Raw genomic sequence first — 18,671 nt, forward strand, 5'->3', positions numbered from 1 at the left:
ATGGGTGGGTCTTGCAAAGTTCTACCGCTTCTAGTCGTGATGGCATTCACCTCCTTGACATTTTGATCATTAGAATATGAATATTGGGCCATGTGTTGGCCTTGCACATTGAATTTCGGTTGGGAAGGAAGTTCGCCTTTTTCCGGAATGGCCAAGGATTCAGTCAACTTTGAGAATTGACATTTCATTTCCTTGATTTCTTCCATCATTTGGCGATTCAGTTTGGATTGTTCCTCGATGAATGCATGAAGAGTATTCTTGAGAGAATTTCATTATGGATGAGCATTGTATTGAGGTGCAGAATATGCCTTTGATGGTTGAACTTGTTGCTCATTTCTCCATTGGCCTCCAGATGATTGAGCTTGGTTGGAATCTCTCCAACTGAAATTTGGGTGGTTTCTCCAACCAGGGTTGTACGTATGGGAGAATGGCTTGTTATATGCCCCTAAGGCATTGCATTGCTCCTCACAAACCCCCCTCATTTCATTCAAAGCTAAGTAGTCCTTTGCTAAGTGCTCCGTCCCTCCACAAATAAAGCAAGGTTCTTGCGATTCCTCTTGAGCGATCATGTGCAATTTTTGGCCATTTTTCGTCATTAAGACCTCAAACTGCTTTTTCAAAGTTTCAAGTTGGGCATTAACACTACCCTCTTCTCAAATTTGATGGATCCCAGATAGTTTGTGTCGGTTGGTGCTGTCAGTAGCACTTCGACCAGTCCAGGTGTGAGACTCTTTCGCAGTTTCTTCGAGGTATTAAAGAGCACCGTCTGGCTCTTTTTTGAGGAATTCACCATTTCATAGCATTTCTACAAACTGGCACTCACGACTCGTGAGGCCTTCATAGAAGTAACTGACCAAACGCCAATTCTCATAGCCATGGTGCGGACACTAATTTAACAGATCTTTAAATCTTTCCCAGACTTGATAGAACGTTTCATTGTCCTTTTGGGAAAATGTGGAAATCTGTCATTTTAGACTGTTGGTCTTATGGCTGGGGAAGTGTTTTAGAAAGAAAGATTTGGTCATCTCCTCCCATGTTCCAATCGACTTAGGTCTCAAAGAGTATAACTAGCTTTTGGCTTTGCCCTTCAAGGAGAAAGGGAAGAACTTCAGTCGCACAACATCGGCATTTTCGGCTCGTTATAGAATGTGGCTACTACCTCCTTGAATTCTCTGATATCCACGTATGGGCTTTCGTTTTCCATTCCATGAAATGTGGGCAAGAGTTGAATCATGTCAGGTTTAAAGTCTAATGCAGGCATATTAGGAGGGAAGATAATGCATGAAGGCGTGGAAGTGCGAGTAGGATGGAGGTAGTCATTGAGAGTCCTTGGTTGGATGTCATCATTGCGAGCCATTGCGAATGGATTATTATCAGCGAAAGTTTGTGGAGAAGCAGGATTGGTGGAAGGAGTTCCGATAGGAGTGGCAGATGAATTGGAAGATGTGTCACTAGAAGTTTCGTGATGATTCATCCACTCTCAGAAATCAGAATTAGATTTATTTTATGTCTTTATTTTTTTTATTTTTTTTATTTTTTTATTTTTACTTTTTTTTTTGTTAAACTTATTCCCAGGTAGATTTGGAGGTTTTCGGGTGATCTCCAACGCCTTACTAGAACTCCCCGAGGTTACTGAGTAAGTATGGTGGATCACAAGTCAACCTTTTTGACCAAACAACCTTTAAGTATAGTGAAATTGCTTATTTTGATAGAACAAGCTTGGTTTTCTTATAGTAATAAGTTCAACAATGTAATAGTGCAAAGGTAGGTGCTCGAAATGTTCCCAGGCCAATTGGGAAGGTTGCCAAGGTACCGCTTTAGACCCACACTTTCCTAGACAGAACTCCCCGAGGTTCCCAGGTAAGTGTGGAGGGTAACGCTATCACAAACCTTATTTAACAACCAATCTTTTTAGACAGAACAATATCGGTTTCTACCATTTGTAATATTACACAATTGTTCTCAATACTAATCGTTTTATGATTGAAATTTTATGAACAATTTTATGCAATTTTATGAATTTTTTTTGTTGTTGAAAACTTAAATTCTAAGAAAAACTCAGGCAAAGAAAGAGGGAAAACCTAAACTAAGCAACAAAATAAACAACACAAGAATAAAATCAAGAAAAAAAAATTAAAGTGAAGATAAAATAACAAGCTTAATCTTTTTTGTTAAATATGTATTAAACTAAAAAAAATAGAATAGAAATTAAGAAAGAAAAATGGAGTAAGAATTAACTAAAAGAAATAATTATACAAATATGTATATATGGTTCTTTCTTTTTTTAACCAAGAGAAAGGAAATTGAAAAAAATATTAAATAAAAATAAGAATAAATTGAAAGGAAATTTAAAATAAGAATAAATATATAATTTTTTTTGGATTTTTTTATAGATTTGTATATATATATGAATATTTATAAATTTATTTTTCGTTTACCGAAAAATAAAAGAATAAAAAAAGAAAGAAAAGAAAGAAAGAAAATATATATATAAATAAAGATTTTTTTTGTTTATGATTATTTTTTAGTTTTTTTTATTTTTGTTATAATAATAATCTAATTAACTAAAAATTAGTAAAAAAAAAAAACTATACTAACACAATACTTGTTCCAACAAAAACACAAATAAAGTTACTAATATTTTTGTAAAAATTTCACTAAACCTTTGAAAACTACCTCCCCGGCAACGGCGCCAAAATTTGTTTAATGCCCAAATCGTGACAACCACCAAGCGGTGGTTGTAGTATAGTCAGTTGGTTGATCCACAAGGAGGTGACCTAAAATCAAAAGATTAGTAGAAAAAAAAAATACAAAAATTAGTAACAAGAAATAAATAAAAAGATGGACATGAAAAGAGATTTGAGATTTTGGTGTTGTCTTTCTGATGAAATGATGAAATGAGATAAGTGAAATAAAGGTAAGATGTAATCAAGAGTTTGAGAAATGGAAAGGTTTCAAGAATCATCCATATGCTTGTTTAGTTACTTGGTTACTTGAGTTACAAAAATACACAAGTAAATAGTTCACATCCCAACATTTACTTGGAAAATCTAACATTAAAGTCCATATTATTTTCTAGCAAAAGTCCATTTGAGTTATAAAGTTCTTTACTTTGAAAGCACAATGTTAATCTTATGAAAAATCTAAAAATAACAAAATACCCAAAGACAATAATGCAATAGAAGATTACACATAAAATTATGTATCAATATTACTTTTACTAATTAGAAGTACATAGAAAGAGCATGACTAATCCTATATACTATTAGCATAAGTAAATAAAGATAACAAAATAGAGATGGAGATGAAAGGACATAAATAACTCAAATATTTTACATTAAGAACATAGTAAATCAAAGTAGCAAAATAACATCACTAGCATATGGAATCATCCCTAACCTTCCTATGAAGATTAGGCCATTATGCTAATGATTCTAACAAAATTCTAAGAAGAAAGTGAGTAGAAATTTCGCTATAGTTTCTTTACTCTAAAAATTACATACTAAGTGTGAAGAATGAGTCTCTATTTATAAAGGGAGAAAATGACTAAAAAGAAATTAAACTACAAAATGGGGTTTACAAAATAAATCTGAAAAATCAAATATGATTTTGAAAAATCAAATCTTATTATTAATATTATCCTAGCTATTTTGGTGTATGGTCATTTTTCCATTTTCTAAATACCACAAAAACATGAGCTTTAAAGCTCAAAATAGCAATTTTGCAAAGCCCAATACCCACAAAACATGGGTTGAAAGTGGCTGGTGGCAGAAGTGGCCTTTGACCAGGCGAAGCCAATGGGAAGAAGACACGTGGCGCGGCTGGCTGGGTCAAAGTTGGGCTGCTGAGGCTAACGTGGGTCAAAGGCTTCGAACTGGGCTTGGAGGGCTACGCTGGCCCGCTGGAGCTGGGAGCTAAAGCTCCTATATTTGGGCCTAGGCTGGGCCACTGGAGTGAGGGAGGTAACGTGCTGAAAGGTTTTGGGCAGCTGGAAGTGACGCTGGGCTGAAGGAGAGCAGGCTGGTTGGCTGGCGACGTGGCGTCCTCGGGTTGGCTGGCAGGAGGATGTGTGGCGCTGGCTGAAGCGTGCCACCTGGCACTAGAGAGAGAGAAAACCAGGCAGGCTGGGCTTCTCCTTCCAATTGAGCCACTTTCTTCTTTAAAAAATATCACCATTTTCTTTCTTTCTTCAATTTTTGTTTCTTTCTTTCCAAGTGCCAAAAATACCAATTGAATCCTACAAAAAAAAAAAACTAAATTAAAATCAAATATTTTCATTTATAATTTTAATCATATTAATTCAATGAAAATATTAATTAAAACTTAATTTATTTTGACTATTAAAATCAATAAATGTGTATTTTTGGGCACTAATAAGAGTTCCCAAAACAAAAGTTTTCAGCCTGTTCATTCTGACAAATCATAACAAGTGACTCAAAAAACTCATATGATACAAACATGAGTTCATAATAACTTCAGGATTAAGATCAATTTTTATATAATAATCTTATTGATATGTTTAATTAATACTTATAAAGTAAACTATATTATTAAGTATTAATAACATATCGAGTCCTGTTCATGTATAACCACTTTATACAAAGTATCTCCACTAAGATGTCCTACTACTTCAGTAATCCGGATCTAGATTACATGTATTCAAAATACTAGTGAATCTTACTTACAGTATTTAATCCAAAGATTTCATATAACTTTGTTTCACTGCAATCTAGATTGCAGTAACAATAACAAATTTGAGAATTTTCTGATATTCATATAATATTATTTTAATAATAATAATAATAAACAAAAAATATATGCAAAAATTAATTTCAATTACTTATTTCATAAAACACTATTAAAAACATATGCTTTAAAGGGCACTAATCCCAACAATCTCTTACTTGGCTTAAAGCAAATGAGGCATCTCTGTAATGCCCCACGTCACTATGGCTGCTTCCTAGAATGACGACTGGCCCTGCAAACCAACACGAGTCTTTCCAGCGTGCTTTTTCCTCACTTGCATGCTTCTTGGGAAAACTTCCCAGGTGGTCAACCATCATGAGACTACTCCAAGTCAAGCACGCTTAACTTTGGAGTTCTCAAGTGATGAACTACCGAAAAGAAGATGCATCTTGTTGGCATAGGTAGTACCCATAAATCCATTTAAGCCATCTTCAACTATGTAGTCCTATACCTACACAGTCTTAGAATCATCACACTTTACCTTCCCCAGGCAATGTGGGATTGCACAGCTTTTTACCCGGTCTTTCCCCCTGTGGATCACGAGATTCTGACTATCACAATCACCCCCCCCCCTTAGGGTTCTGACGTCCCCGTCGGCCACACTTCTGGATGGGTCAAGGCTCTGATACCATTTGTAATGCCCCACGTTACTATGGCTGCTTCCTAGAATGACGACTAGCCCTGCAAACCAACACGAGTCTTTCCTGCGTGCTTTTTTCTCACTCGCACACTTTCTCGGAAAACATCCCAAGAGGTCACCCATCATGAGACTACTCCAGGTCAAGCACGCATAACTTTGGAGTTCTCAAGTGATGAACTACTGAAAATAAGATGCATCTTGTTGGCATGGGTAGTACCCATCAATCCATTTAAGCCATCTTCAACTGTGTAGTCCCATACCTACACAGTCTTAGAATCATCACACTTGACCTTCCCCAGGCAATGTGGGATTGCACAGCTTTTCTCTGGTCTTTCCCCCTACGGATCACAGGATTCTGACTGTCATAATCTCCCTCAAACCCATATAACTAACATGATCTTTAAAAGACTTGGTAGACAAAGTCTTAGTAAAAGGATCAACAAGGTTATTTTCTGAAGCTATCTTCATAACCGCTACATCTCCTCTGTGATCAATATCCATGATCAAGTCGTATTTCCTTTCAATATTCTTTCCCCTCTTGTGACTCCTCGGTTCCTTTGAGTTAGCTATTGCCCCATCATTGTCAAAGTATATGACAAGTAGCTTATTCATATCTAGAACAATTTCTAGATCGGAATATGTAATGCCCCAAATTTCCTAATAAGGTTTAGAACCTTGATTAGGAGGTCGGGAGGGCCATAACTGATTTATTATGGTATTTAATGATTATATGCATGTTTACGTGAATTATATTATTATATGATGGTGAATGCATGCATATGGGTTCATATGTTAATTATGAGGGCATTTTGGTAATTTGGCCGCTGTGGGCATAATTGTGTATTTTGGGTGCATGGTTGTGATTAATTAATATAGCCACATTATAAGGTGGATTGGTTCGAGCTAATCGGCATGAGACGATCATGAATGTAAGTGTTCGGTCTAGTCATAACGGGTTTAAGTTCGGGGCTCGGGGTGAGTCTCGGGGTCATTTTGATGATTAGAGCATTACCGGGAATTAAAGGGCAATGGGATATAATTTATTGGCGTTTAAGAATATTGGGAATAGCGGGAATTGGAGAGCGTTAATTATTTTTAACGAGATAAGCGGGAAAGGACGGTTTTACCCTTGAGAGTGTTTAGGAGCTTTTACTTGACCTAGGGGCAAAATGGTCTTTTCACCCCTAAGTTTTATATCAGCCTTTGGGAGTGTTTAGAAGGCTGTGGAAAAACAGAACAAAGCAGAGCCTCATCCTCATCTTCTCCTTTCTCTCCCGTACAAGTTTTCCCTTCATTCTTTCCTTTGAATTTTGAGAGCCCAAATTGAAGAAGAAAGCTAGGGAGTCAAGGCTTGGGGATTATAGTTTGAGTTCAGCCATTGGGAAGGATTCAAATCAAGCTTGAGGTAAGTTCCAGCCATGAATTTTGTGGTGTGCTCTGTTTTGAGCTTTAGTTTTCAGCTTGTGAATTTCTTATAGAAAGTTTGGATTAATAGAAGTTGTGTTGATGTTTACTTTGGGTTTTGATGAGGGTGAGTTGTAGATGATGTTTGGTGGTTGAATTGGGTGTTAGGTTGAGGTTTTGGACAGGTTTGAAGGGCTGGTTTCAAAGGAAAACGCAGGGGAAGTTGAGCTAGTGCGTGCTGAGTTTTTGGCTGGTCTGGGTTAAGCGCCGTGGCATGGCTGTGGTGCGCCGCGGCCCTTGGCGTGTGACAGGGGGAGCCGCCTCTATTTAAGGGGTGCGTCGCGGCGCTGCTAGGGCAGGCCACGGCCCTTAGTGGCTTTTTGGCCATAAATGCATTTTTAGCTTGGGAATTCAAGCCTTAGGCCTCGGGATCGAACCTACTACCCGGTTGAGTAGTGTTTGATGTCTTGGAGGCTAGGTTTTGGTTTGAGAACCATTTGTTGATCATTTTTATTGATGATATCCTATATTTGGTTATGACTAGGTGACCGCTAAAGGACTAAAAGTTGATCGTTCTCAAGGGTCGTTCTTTAAATCATTCTAGCTCGAATCTGAGGTAAGAAAACTGCACCCTGTGTATATGTGACATGCATGGCTATTCTTGATGCATGTTGGTTGATTATTAAGTATGACATGCATGGGTATTCTTGATGCATGTTGGTTGATTATTGAACGTGACATGCATGGTGGTTATTGGTGCATGTTGGATTGTTGAATATTATGCATATGATGCATGAGAAACATGTGATTAGGACATGCTTTGTATACTGAGTATGATATCATTTAGAGCTTGAGCCTCTGTGTTTATGTATGATCCTAATTGTACTAGTACATGTTTAGTAAGCATGATGGATACCTTGTTTGTGGATATTGAACATGTGATATACGTTTGGTGGCATGGCTTACCTGTGTATGGCACTGACTAGTCAGGGACTGACCCTAAAGTCGATGAACATGCATTGAATGACTCTATGGCATTAATGCTGGACCGACCCTAAAGTCGATGAACATGCATTGCATGGCTCTATGGCATTAATGCTGGACTGACCCTAAAGTCGATGAACATGCATTGAATGACTCTATGGCATTAATGCAGAACCGGCCCTAAAGTCGGTGATCTTATAAGCGCTTGCCTGGTCTAAGACCAGATGTTCATAGCCAGGGCATATGGCCCCGGTGACTGTTTTTCACATGGCTAGGGGACGCTGTCTATAGTTACGACTCTAGAGTCGTGTGGAAGGTTATGTTGGTGACCATTCACCATGCACCTGTCCTGATCGAACTTATGAAAGGACAACCTACCAGTTAAGCCCTGGTGACCCTATCGTCACATTGCTAAAGGATGCTGGCCCCACATTTGTGACTCTTGTGTTAGTCACCTATTTGTTTGAACTGTTGGTCTTGAATAATCAATGCAATTACTGTTGATATTATATCATGTTATATTGTGTTTTCTTACTGGGCTTCGGCTCACGGGTGCTATGTGGTGCAGGTAAAGGTAAAAGGAAGCTGGACCATCATTGAGTTGGAGAGCTTAAGTGATAACGTGTACATATGCAGCTGCTCGTCCGCCACAGCCGAGGTTTAAAGAAGAACTAGGGTTGAACCCTGTTTTGCCGCTTAGAACGGCCTGTTGTAAATATTTTCTGTAATAGACTCTGAAATTATATTTTTGGGATCCCAATGTATATATTAAACGTTCTAGTGAAACGTTACATCTTATCCAAAGTTTTTAATCCCTAAATCGCTAATCATACTTAGTACACGATTTTTGGCCAAATAACTCGATTAGCAAGTTTAGCACTATTTACAAGGCACACCGTAACGGTCCCTGGAGTTGGGGCGTTATAGAATAGAACTTCTTTAGCCACACAACCTCCTTAGCTGCTTCACAAGAAGCTATGTACTCGGCTTCCATGGTAGAATCCGCGACACTTGTTTCTTTAATACTACGCCAGACCACAACTCCTCCACCAAGTGTGAACACTGATCCAGAAGTTGATTTATTTCTGACTATCTCTATCTGATTGAAAATCAGAATAAGTGTATCCAATGGGGTTCAGGTCACCACACTACAAAAATTTTCACTTTTAATGACTCTCCATAATGACTTACACTGATGGTCTAAGACATTAAAAGTATTCATTGATATTTTAAGTCTAAGGGTGTAATTCATTAAAAGTTCTTGTTTATGACTAAGTGGGTAAAGTTCTTCTTTAATGAATATTTGAGATACACAATTGTTTTCTTTTAAGATGATATCACATTATTTACTATTTTTTTTTACTATTTAATCCAAAAATTGTAGATTTTTTTAATTAATTTTTTAGGATGATTAATTATATATATGTCTAAAATAAGGAAAATAATTTAATTTTAATTTTACATACTAAATTGCATGTATGGATATAATTAGCAATTCAAGTATATATGTTTATGATTTTTTTTAGTTATATTATTATTTAATTAAAAAATTATATATATTTGTATATATATTGTAAATATTTTATTAGTATTGAAGTAGGTTGATTATATATATATATATTATGTTTTATTTATTTATTAATTAATTTTATTTTGTAGGTTGTGTTTTTAACTAGAGAGATTTTTGCCTCAAAATTTCTATTTCAAGCACACATTTGAGATTTTTAAGTTTCTACAATTGCAAGAATAAGTTATTGTTAATCCAATTATTTAGTGATATTTGTTAATTAATTTTTATTTATTAATTAATTTAATTTTGTAGGTTGTGAATTTAATAGCAAAGTGCATTGCAAAGTGAAGTAAATTCGCTAGCTAGGACTATTAATTGCAAGAGGTACGTACATTATCTTATTTCTTGTTTTAATATTATTAAACTTTTGTTAGATGAGCTTGAATATCTTAAATATTCATCCATAGTGAAGTAGGTTCTGATATTAAAATTGTGTGTTGCGCTGATAACAAAAGGTTGAGAACTGTGTGTTTTAGTGAAGTAGGTTCTGGAAAATTTGTTTGTGAGTTGCGGAGCTATGAGGAAGAAACTTATTGTGTGTTGTTTGAATTTTTTGACTTGTTGTTAACAGATGGTTATATCACTATTATAGGGGAAATACTGCTTGATTTTGTCTAGAATTATGTATTCTATTATTATATTTGAATTGTGTTGTGCTTATTTGATTGGATTTAATTAGATTGACAAATAGCTAGGTTACTAATATAGAAGAAATGATGCCCAATTTTTCATATGCTCAGTCGTATGCTTATTTAGATTTTATTGTTTAATTTTTCATAGACATAGGAGAAGATGTGGATAGAAAATGGATATCAGTGGATAGGTTATCCGTGGAATATGAAACAAGGTCGATTTATTCTTAAGATTTTGTTTGGAAAAATGTGAAAGACCTAAAATTTACTTTTTTCCCATGTGTTTTAATGTGGAAATGTAAGGAAAATAGATCTTAATAAGATAAAACAACACTTATTTTTCAATAGAATCTAAAAAAGTTACTCGATTTGGTATATGCATGGGGAGAGAATTCATGTCGCTCCAACTCCGCCAAGTAGACCCAATGAAGTGAGGAGGAATATAGTAGAGGAGAATTGTGATGCATTAGATGATATGATTGATGCTTCACATTATGGATCCGGAGTATACCCAGATAAGTTTGACAACACTACTTAGTGATGATGAGAAACCGATTTACCCCGGTTGTAAAAAATTTACAAAGTTATCTGCGCTTCTTAGGTTGTACAATTTGAAAGATAAACATTGTTGGAGTGATAAAGGGATGACTGGTCTACTTTGTTTTTTGAATGATTTTTTGTCGGAGTGTAATGAAATGCCAACTTCGTTTTATGAAGCAAAGAAAACATTATGCTCATTAGAAATGCAATATGAAAAAATTCATGCATGTCCTAATGATTGCCTATTATATCGAAATGACTTTGCAGATGCAAAAATGTGTCCTACTTGTGGTGAGTAAAGATGGCAAAATAAAAGAAATGGTGAGGATGTCAAGGAAGGAGTACCCGCCAAGGTCTCGTGGTACCTTCCTCCTATTCCTCGTTTCATTCGGTTGTTTAGAAATGTTGAACATGCTAAAAATTTATCGTGGCATACTAATGAGAGAATAAATTATGGTAAATTAAGGCATCCAGCTGACACCCTAGCTTGGAAGAGGGATGATTTGAAGTGGCCTTGTTTTGAAAATGAATCTCGTAATATTCGTCTAGGTCTTTCGACTGACGGGATTAATCCACCACTTCTCTTCGTAGTAAGTATAGTTGTTGGCCTGTTATGCTTGTCATTTACAATCTACCCCCATGGTTGTGCATGAAGAGAAAGTTTACCTTGTTGATATTGGGACCTAAACAACCTGGTAATGACATCGACGTATATCTGTTGCCTCTCATCGATAATTTGAAAACTTTGTGGGGTGAAGAGGTTAATGTTTATGATGCGTACAGGCAAGAAGAATTTAATTTTAGAGATGTATTGTTGTGGATTATCAATGACTTTCCTGCTTATGAAAATTTATCCAGGTTTAGTGTGAAAGGATATAAGGCTTGTCTCATTTGTGAAGAAAAAACATGTTTTGAATACTTAAAACACTCCTGAAAAGTATGTTATATGGGTCATAGGAAGTTCTTAATTAGTACAAATAAATATCGAACTTGGAAAAAGGCACTCAATGGTGAACAAGAGTTTGAGGAGGCTCCTCAACCTTTAAATAGGAGTGAAGTACTTGAGAAGATGTCTAAAATCATGTTTAATTTAGGTAAGCCTAAAGTTCGTATACCTACAAAGCGGAAGGGTCGTGGGAAGGCTAAGGTTGTGGAAGAGCCCAAAAGTTGTTATAAAAAGAAATCTATTTTTTTTCGAGCTTGAATAATGGCAATTCTCACTTGTACGCCATAATTTAGATGCTATGCACATAGAGAAAAATGTATGTGATAGTTTTATTGGAACTTTGTTGAATATTCCTTGGAAAACTAAGGACAGAATTAAGGCTAGACAAGACTTGGCTACAATGGGTATACGTGAAGGATTAACTCCGAAAATAAATAAGAGATGAATATACTTGCCTCATGCTACTTACACCCTTACTAAAGATGAAAGAAAGGAAGTTTGTTCCTGTCTATTTAATATAAAAGTTCCAAATGGCTATTCATCAAATATAAGGTCATTTGTAGACATGAAAAGTTGTACTCTGAGTGGTATGAAATGTCATGATTGTCATATTCTAATACAACATTTACTACCAGTGGCAATTCGATCTGTCTTACCTCAAAAAGTTTGAGAGATAATCACAAGGTTATGTTTGTTTCTCAAGTCATTGTGTTGTAAGGTGATTGATCCTATTAAGTTATCCAAGTTACATGATGAAATTGCTGAGGTCTTGCGTTAGTTGGAGAAATACTTCCCACCTTCCCTTTTTGATATAATGATTCATCTTACGGTTCACTTGGTTAGAGAATTGATATTTTTTTGTTCCGTTTATTTAAGATGGATGTATCTATTTGAGCGATATATGAAGATTCTTAAGGGGTATGTCAGAAATAGAAGTCGCCCAGAAGGGTGCATTGTGGAATGTTATACTGCAAAATAGGCAGTTGAATTTTGTTCTGAATACATGGCTGGTGTACAGAGGATTGGGATAAATGAAGTTAATAATGTTGAGATTCAGTGTCCTTGGCGTAGTGTTGTGTGCGCAGTGAGTCGGGATGAACTAGATGAAGCACATCGTCTAGTATTGCAAAATATTAATGAAATTCAGCCTTATATCAAGTAAGTTTATCTTCATAGATATAATGCATATGCAATGTAAATATGTGATAACTTTCACAATTAGTTCACTAATTGCATATGTAATTTTGAAGGGAACATTTTAACTAGATCAAGACAAAATTTCCATCGAAGTCAAGGAATCCCAAATGGTTACAAGATGAACATTATCGTACTTTTAGTAGTTGGATAGAAAATAAGGTATATTATGTTGATTTTCGATTTTATTTTTAGTATATAGTATGGTATGTTGTTTGACTAGTTTTATTTTTATTAGGTTGTCAATGAATTAAAATAATGTGTCAGACATTGTTAAGTGGATCTCTCGAGGCCCTTCTCATAGAGTCATCAAGTTTTCATCATATATAATCGATGGTACACGATTCAATACTACGGAGCATGATACCAATATAACCACACAAAATAGTGGTGTTAGTCTTGTCACTAGAACTATGCACATATCTAGTGAAAAAGACAAAAATCCAATTCAACGTGATATGACTTTCTATGGAGTAATTAAAGAAATTTGGGAGTTAGATTATATCACAACTCGAGTACCTGTTTCCTTTTGTGATTGGGTGAAGAGTGGCAGAAGCATAATATATGTAGATTTTGGTTTCACAATAGTAAACCTAAATCGGCTAGGGCACAAATTTGACCGATTTATAATGGCTGCACAAGCAAAACAAGTGTTTTATATGAATGATCCTTCAGACAACCAATGGTCAATCGTGCTTACAACACCAACGAAAGAATGGAATACCAAATATGGTGATTTGCATGATATACCTATTGAAGAAGAACCAATCACACTCACCTCACCAATATGTAATGATGAAATTGATGATGATGGTGTTTGTTTACTTGATAATGGTGAAGGTTTATGGATTGATAACCTGATGTGAGGTGTAATATGGTTATGTTTGTCATACTTGAAAAAGTTATTTTGGTTTGTTTATGATATGTTTTTGTTTGTCACATTTCTGTTCTCTATATATATAACTTATCATATTAATTTTTATGTTTCACAGATGTCAGATCCTTTCGGTGATAGTGATGAGGAGGAAAATCCTCAACAAATCCTGATACTAAGCTAGAGATTACAGATGAGAAAAATGTGCAAGGATGCACATGGATGAATAAATTGATTAAAAATAGAAGTGAAGGAAATCTTATATCTGTAAAGTTCAATGAGTATGGTCAAGTAACAGGTACAACAAGAAGTAATCGATCTTCAGCGTTGGATTCTATAGTGAGAACTGTGGTGGCCATCAACTATGACTCATGGAATGAATTTCTAGTAGAGATCAAAACAAAGATGTGGGATATAATGAAGGTGTGATTTAATTACTTCTATTTTACTTAAAGATTTTAAAATATGTGATTTAATAATATTATTATTTCAAACTTGCAAAAAAAATTTCAATTGGAATATATCTCCAAAAGGCAAACAATGAAAGGCGCAGCAAAGATGTTTAGACAATGGAAGACTGACACGATAAGGAAACATATCTACAATGCTTTAGAGAAAAGACCAGATGAGTTTCCGCCTAGGAAACCACATGGATTTGAGGAGATCATAAATGATGAGCAATGGTTAGAATTTTTCAACTCAAGATTAACACCAGAGTGGAAAAATAAGAGATTACAGATGCAAGAATATCGAGCAATGAACAAATACAACCACAACCTATCTAGAGGAGGCTACGTGTGTGTGGAAGAGATGCTTCAACAACAGACTAGGCAATAATTATCTGATATTGATAGAGCTGACTTATGGAAAATGGGTCGTCTGAAGAATAAAGAAGGAGAACTTATTGGAGAGTCAACTGAGGTTCAACAAAACATTGTAAGTTTTTAAATATACTGTTACTTGCGCCCATATTTAATCATATGAACTTATATGAATCATATTTATTTTTATATAACTAACTCAAATTAATTGCTTCTATTTTACAAGCTCATTATCAAAACCTCACTGAGGAGGGTCAATGGGAACCCCAAGGCCCTGATGATGTGTTGACGAGGGCAATTGAAACCCCAGAGCCACGAGGGCGTGTTTGGGCTAAAGGTCACGGTGTGTCCCCCGCATTGTTTTGGGATACTCCGAAACCTACCAACATGAAAGAGAAATCGAAAGATATTGTTTCGACTAGCACTATGAGAAATGAGTTTTAGGAAAGATTTCGTCAACAAGAAGAACGACATCATCAACAAGAAGCACGTCTAGAAGAACATTTTCGTAAATAAGAGGAAATGTTAAGATCTTTCATGGCCCAACAGAGCGGTTCATGATCCAATATTGAAGTCCCACCATTTGTGCCAAACCCACCGGGGCCATCTTACTATGTGCCTAACCCACCAGCACCATCTTACTATGTGTCTAACCCACCAGGGCCATCTTGCTATGTGCCCGACCCACTAGCGCCATCTTACTATCAGCCCAACCCACCAACACCATTTGTGCTTGAGGTAATTTCAATTTGATAGTCAAAAATGACTATGTATGTACATGCATACACACATATATACATAATGTTACTTATTATAATGTGCATGTATCTAGTTGTCAGTTAGCCATTGGTTTGCTATCCAATATAAACTCATTGACAAAGAGTCAGGTAACAACTACCAAGTGGGGATTACTGACGTTATTAAGTCAGCGACGCCTCTTCGTTTTGCAAAACCTGATCATAATATGTGCATAGTCATTCAGGCTATTGGGCATCCTATATCGTGGCCTAAGGAATTGGTCATCGTATCTGATGATATACATGAACAGGTTATGTATCATGCTTATATAATCATATCTGTTATTATATATTTCAATTTGTTTGTAAAAAATTTAGTTATTAATATTATTTTACAGACTTGTTCTAGAAGTAATAACAAATCAAAACGACCAATTTCTCCTTCAACACAACAACCATGAGAAATGATACAACATTTGAGTGATCCTCTGACACAAGACACTAGTCATTTGGAACAGATTTACAATATTATATCTTGTTGGGATGACAACGACTATGTCAATCCAGGCATAGATGAGGATGTATTTGGTCAAGATATTTCAAGTCTTTACGTATGCAAAGAGGACATACTTCAATTTATTCGAATGGAAAAGAATGGACAAGGAGTTGTCGTTTGCTACATGAGGTATTTCACAAGTTTTTTAATTAACCTTTCTTAGTTGATTTATTTTAACAACAAATTTCCCAAATTATATTTTTTACTATTTATTTTCTGAATAGATTGTTATACAATTTTTTGGTAGAACAAGGGCGCCAAAATAAGTTTTTATTTGTCAATCCTAATGTTGTAGCCACTAAAGGAAGTTCATTCGATGAGCATATTCAAGGCCTGTTCAAGTGTTGTCGTCAATTAAGATCAAGTGAGCAACTTATGATTGTCCCTTGGAACCATGGTTAAGTTCAAAGATATGCTATTGTCAGATACTTAGTCCTTATAACATTTGTGTTGGAGACTTATACCTAGTATTTTTTTTCTTGTGCAGTGGGCATTGGATGTTGATTATATTGGCCCCATATGCATATTACGTTTGTTGTTGTGATCCGGTGAACTCAGAATTGGAAAACCGTGAAGAAATTGTGGCAGTAATAGTCAATGCTTTCAACCTTTTTCTTATCAATCTACCAAAACCTCCCGATATTCCCAATAATATAGCAATTGTGCAACCGAAAGTAAGTAACTACGAGTTTAATTATTTTGAAAATTTATACTTGAATTTTACTAATATTCTTTATATTAATTGCTTGACCTTTTATTTAAATATTAGTGTCCACACCAACCAGACAATGTGGCATGTGGATATTATGTGATGAGGATGTTGAAGGATTATATTGAACATTCACGACCTAGACGTTACTTGAAGAAAGATGTATGTATATAAATTTATACAAAGTTAACAATTTATTTATTATTAAAGTATATATATAATCAAATAATAATAATAATTAACTAATATATTTTACTTTGTATTTTTTGTAACTAAACACTACGCCATATACACCAACACAAATTAATGAAATGCAACAACACTAGGCGAAACATATGCTACCGATAATTCAAAGTCACTGTCCCACATATTAAGTTTCTATTTTTGTTTACTTTTTATTTCTTACTATATTTCTAGCTAGCTAGGGTAATACTTGTTAATGTTGTATGTTTAACATCAAATATTACATTTTTGTGTATTTAGCTAGCAAAAACATATTATATACACATTTCAGTTTTATTAATGAAAATTCAGAATTTAAATTTGCATATAATTTAGATTTTTTAATTAATATATTTAGTTCTATTTTTAAAAAAATAATATATTTAATTCTATTAATTAATGTACTGAAAATAATTATTTAATTATTTTTTTTAGAAAAATATATAAACCAATGATGAGTCGTGATATGAGACATTGAATGTCTAAAAAATCTCCCCATGGGAGATGTTGTAGGTACCTATGATGACTCCCAGGGGGAGACTTTGTAGGCATTCAACGTCGCCCCTAGGAGATATGACATGAAGCCGAATCCCCAGAAATGCACTTTCGGGGTGGCATCTGGAAAGTTTCTGGGGTTCATAGTCAACACGAGGGGAACAGAGGCGAATCCTGAAAAATCAAATCATTGTTAGAAATGCGTTCATCCAAGTCACGAAAAGAAGTCCAAGGCCTAACTAATGGGTGGCGGCTTTGAATCCCTTCATTTTGAAACCCACTAACAAGTGTCTGCCATTCTACAACTTGCTCAGAGGAAACAAGAAATTTGAGTGGACCGAGGAGTGCGAACAAGCATTCCATGACCTAAGAATGCATCTGGCTGAGCCCCCGGTATTATCTAAACCAAAACCTGGAGAGTCTCTGTTCCTTTATCTGGCTGTGAGAGAGAATGCAGTCAGTGCCGTGTTAGTTTCAGAAGAAGATCGTGCTCAGAAACCAGTGTATTGTGTAAGCAAGAGGTTTCTCGGAGATGAGTCACGATACCCACTGATAGAGAAGTTGGCATTCTGTCTGATTTTGGCTTCCAGAAAGCTACGGCCATACTTCCAGTCCCATTCTATCAACGTGTTAATCGACCAACCTTTAAGGCAGGGCTTGCAAAAACCTGAAACATCGGGACATCTTTTAAAATGGGCCATCGAACTTAGCCAGTTCGAGATATTGTACATGCCACACACTTCAATCAAGAGTCAGGCCCTTGCTGATTTTATGGCTGAATGCACCGGTTTTCAAGACGAGCTCAGGGATTATAGAAAATCTTCGTTGATGGATCGTCGAACAAGAACGGATCAGGAGCTGGAATAATTTTAATCTCTCCAGAGGGACATCGATTCCATAAAGCTCTAAGATTCGTATTTGAGGCATCCAACAACGAAGCAGAATATGAGGCCTTACTGGCAGGGCTGAGGGTGGCAAGAAGATGAAGGCAAAAGCCATCCAATGCTATAGTGATTCACAACTCGTGGTAAATTAGGTATTGGGGGAGTACCAAGCTCGAGGATGGCGGCCTACCTAGCTAAGGTAAAGGGGGGACTTTATAAATTTGAGTACAACTCTATTGAACAGATACCCCGCGAGCAGAATTCTAATGCTGACACTTTGGCACGACTTGCTACCACAAAAGAGGCTGAAACATTAAACGTAGTACCAGTGGAGTTCTTGGAGAGCCCAAGTGTAACGGGAGAAGCAACAAAGGTCAGAATGATAGACATAAGACCGACCTGGATGACTCCTATAATAGAATATCTCGCAACTAGAAAGTTACTTGATGACAGAAAAGATGTGAGAACAATACTCTATCAAGCTCCACGGTACGTAATAGTCGATGGAACCTTATATCGACGTGGTCATTCATTGCCTCTCCAGCGATATGTTCTGCCCGAGGAAGCCAAAACCATTTTGCAAGAAATACACGAAGGTTTTTGTGGAGATCATGCCGGGGGCAAAACTTGGCGCTAAAGGTACTAAGACAAGGCTATTTTTGGCCCACTTTAACGAAAGATTCGATCTCGTATGTTCAGAAGTGCGACAAATGTCAG

General features: G+C 35.9%; 1 non-coding gene across 1 annotated transcript; it reads left to right on the forward strand.

The window, feature by feature from the left end:
* The first annotated feature begins 870 nt into the window (after positions 1–870).
* Positions 871–977, forward strand: LOC133793337 (small nucleolar RNA R71). The gene has a single exon (XR_009874785.1). It is a non-coding gene; the product is annotated as a small nucleolar RNA R71 (small nucleolar RNA).
* Positions 978–18,671: the final 17,694 nt, after the last annotated feature.

Source organism: Humulus lupulus, chromosome 7, assembly GCF_963169125.1.
Source record: "Humulus lupulus chromosome 7, drHumLupu1.1, whole genome shotgun sequence".
NCBI classification, from domain to species: domain Eukaryota; kingdom Viridiplantae; phylum Streptophyta; class Magnoliopsida; order Rosales; family Cannabaceae; genus Humulus; species Humulus lupulus.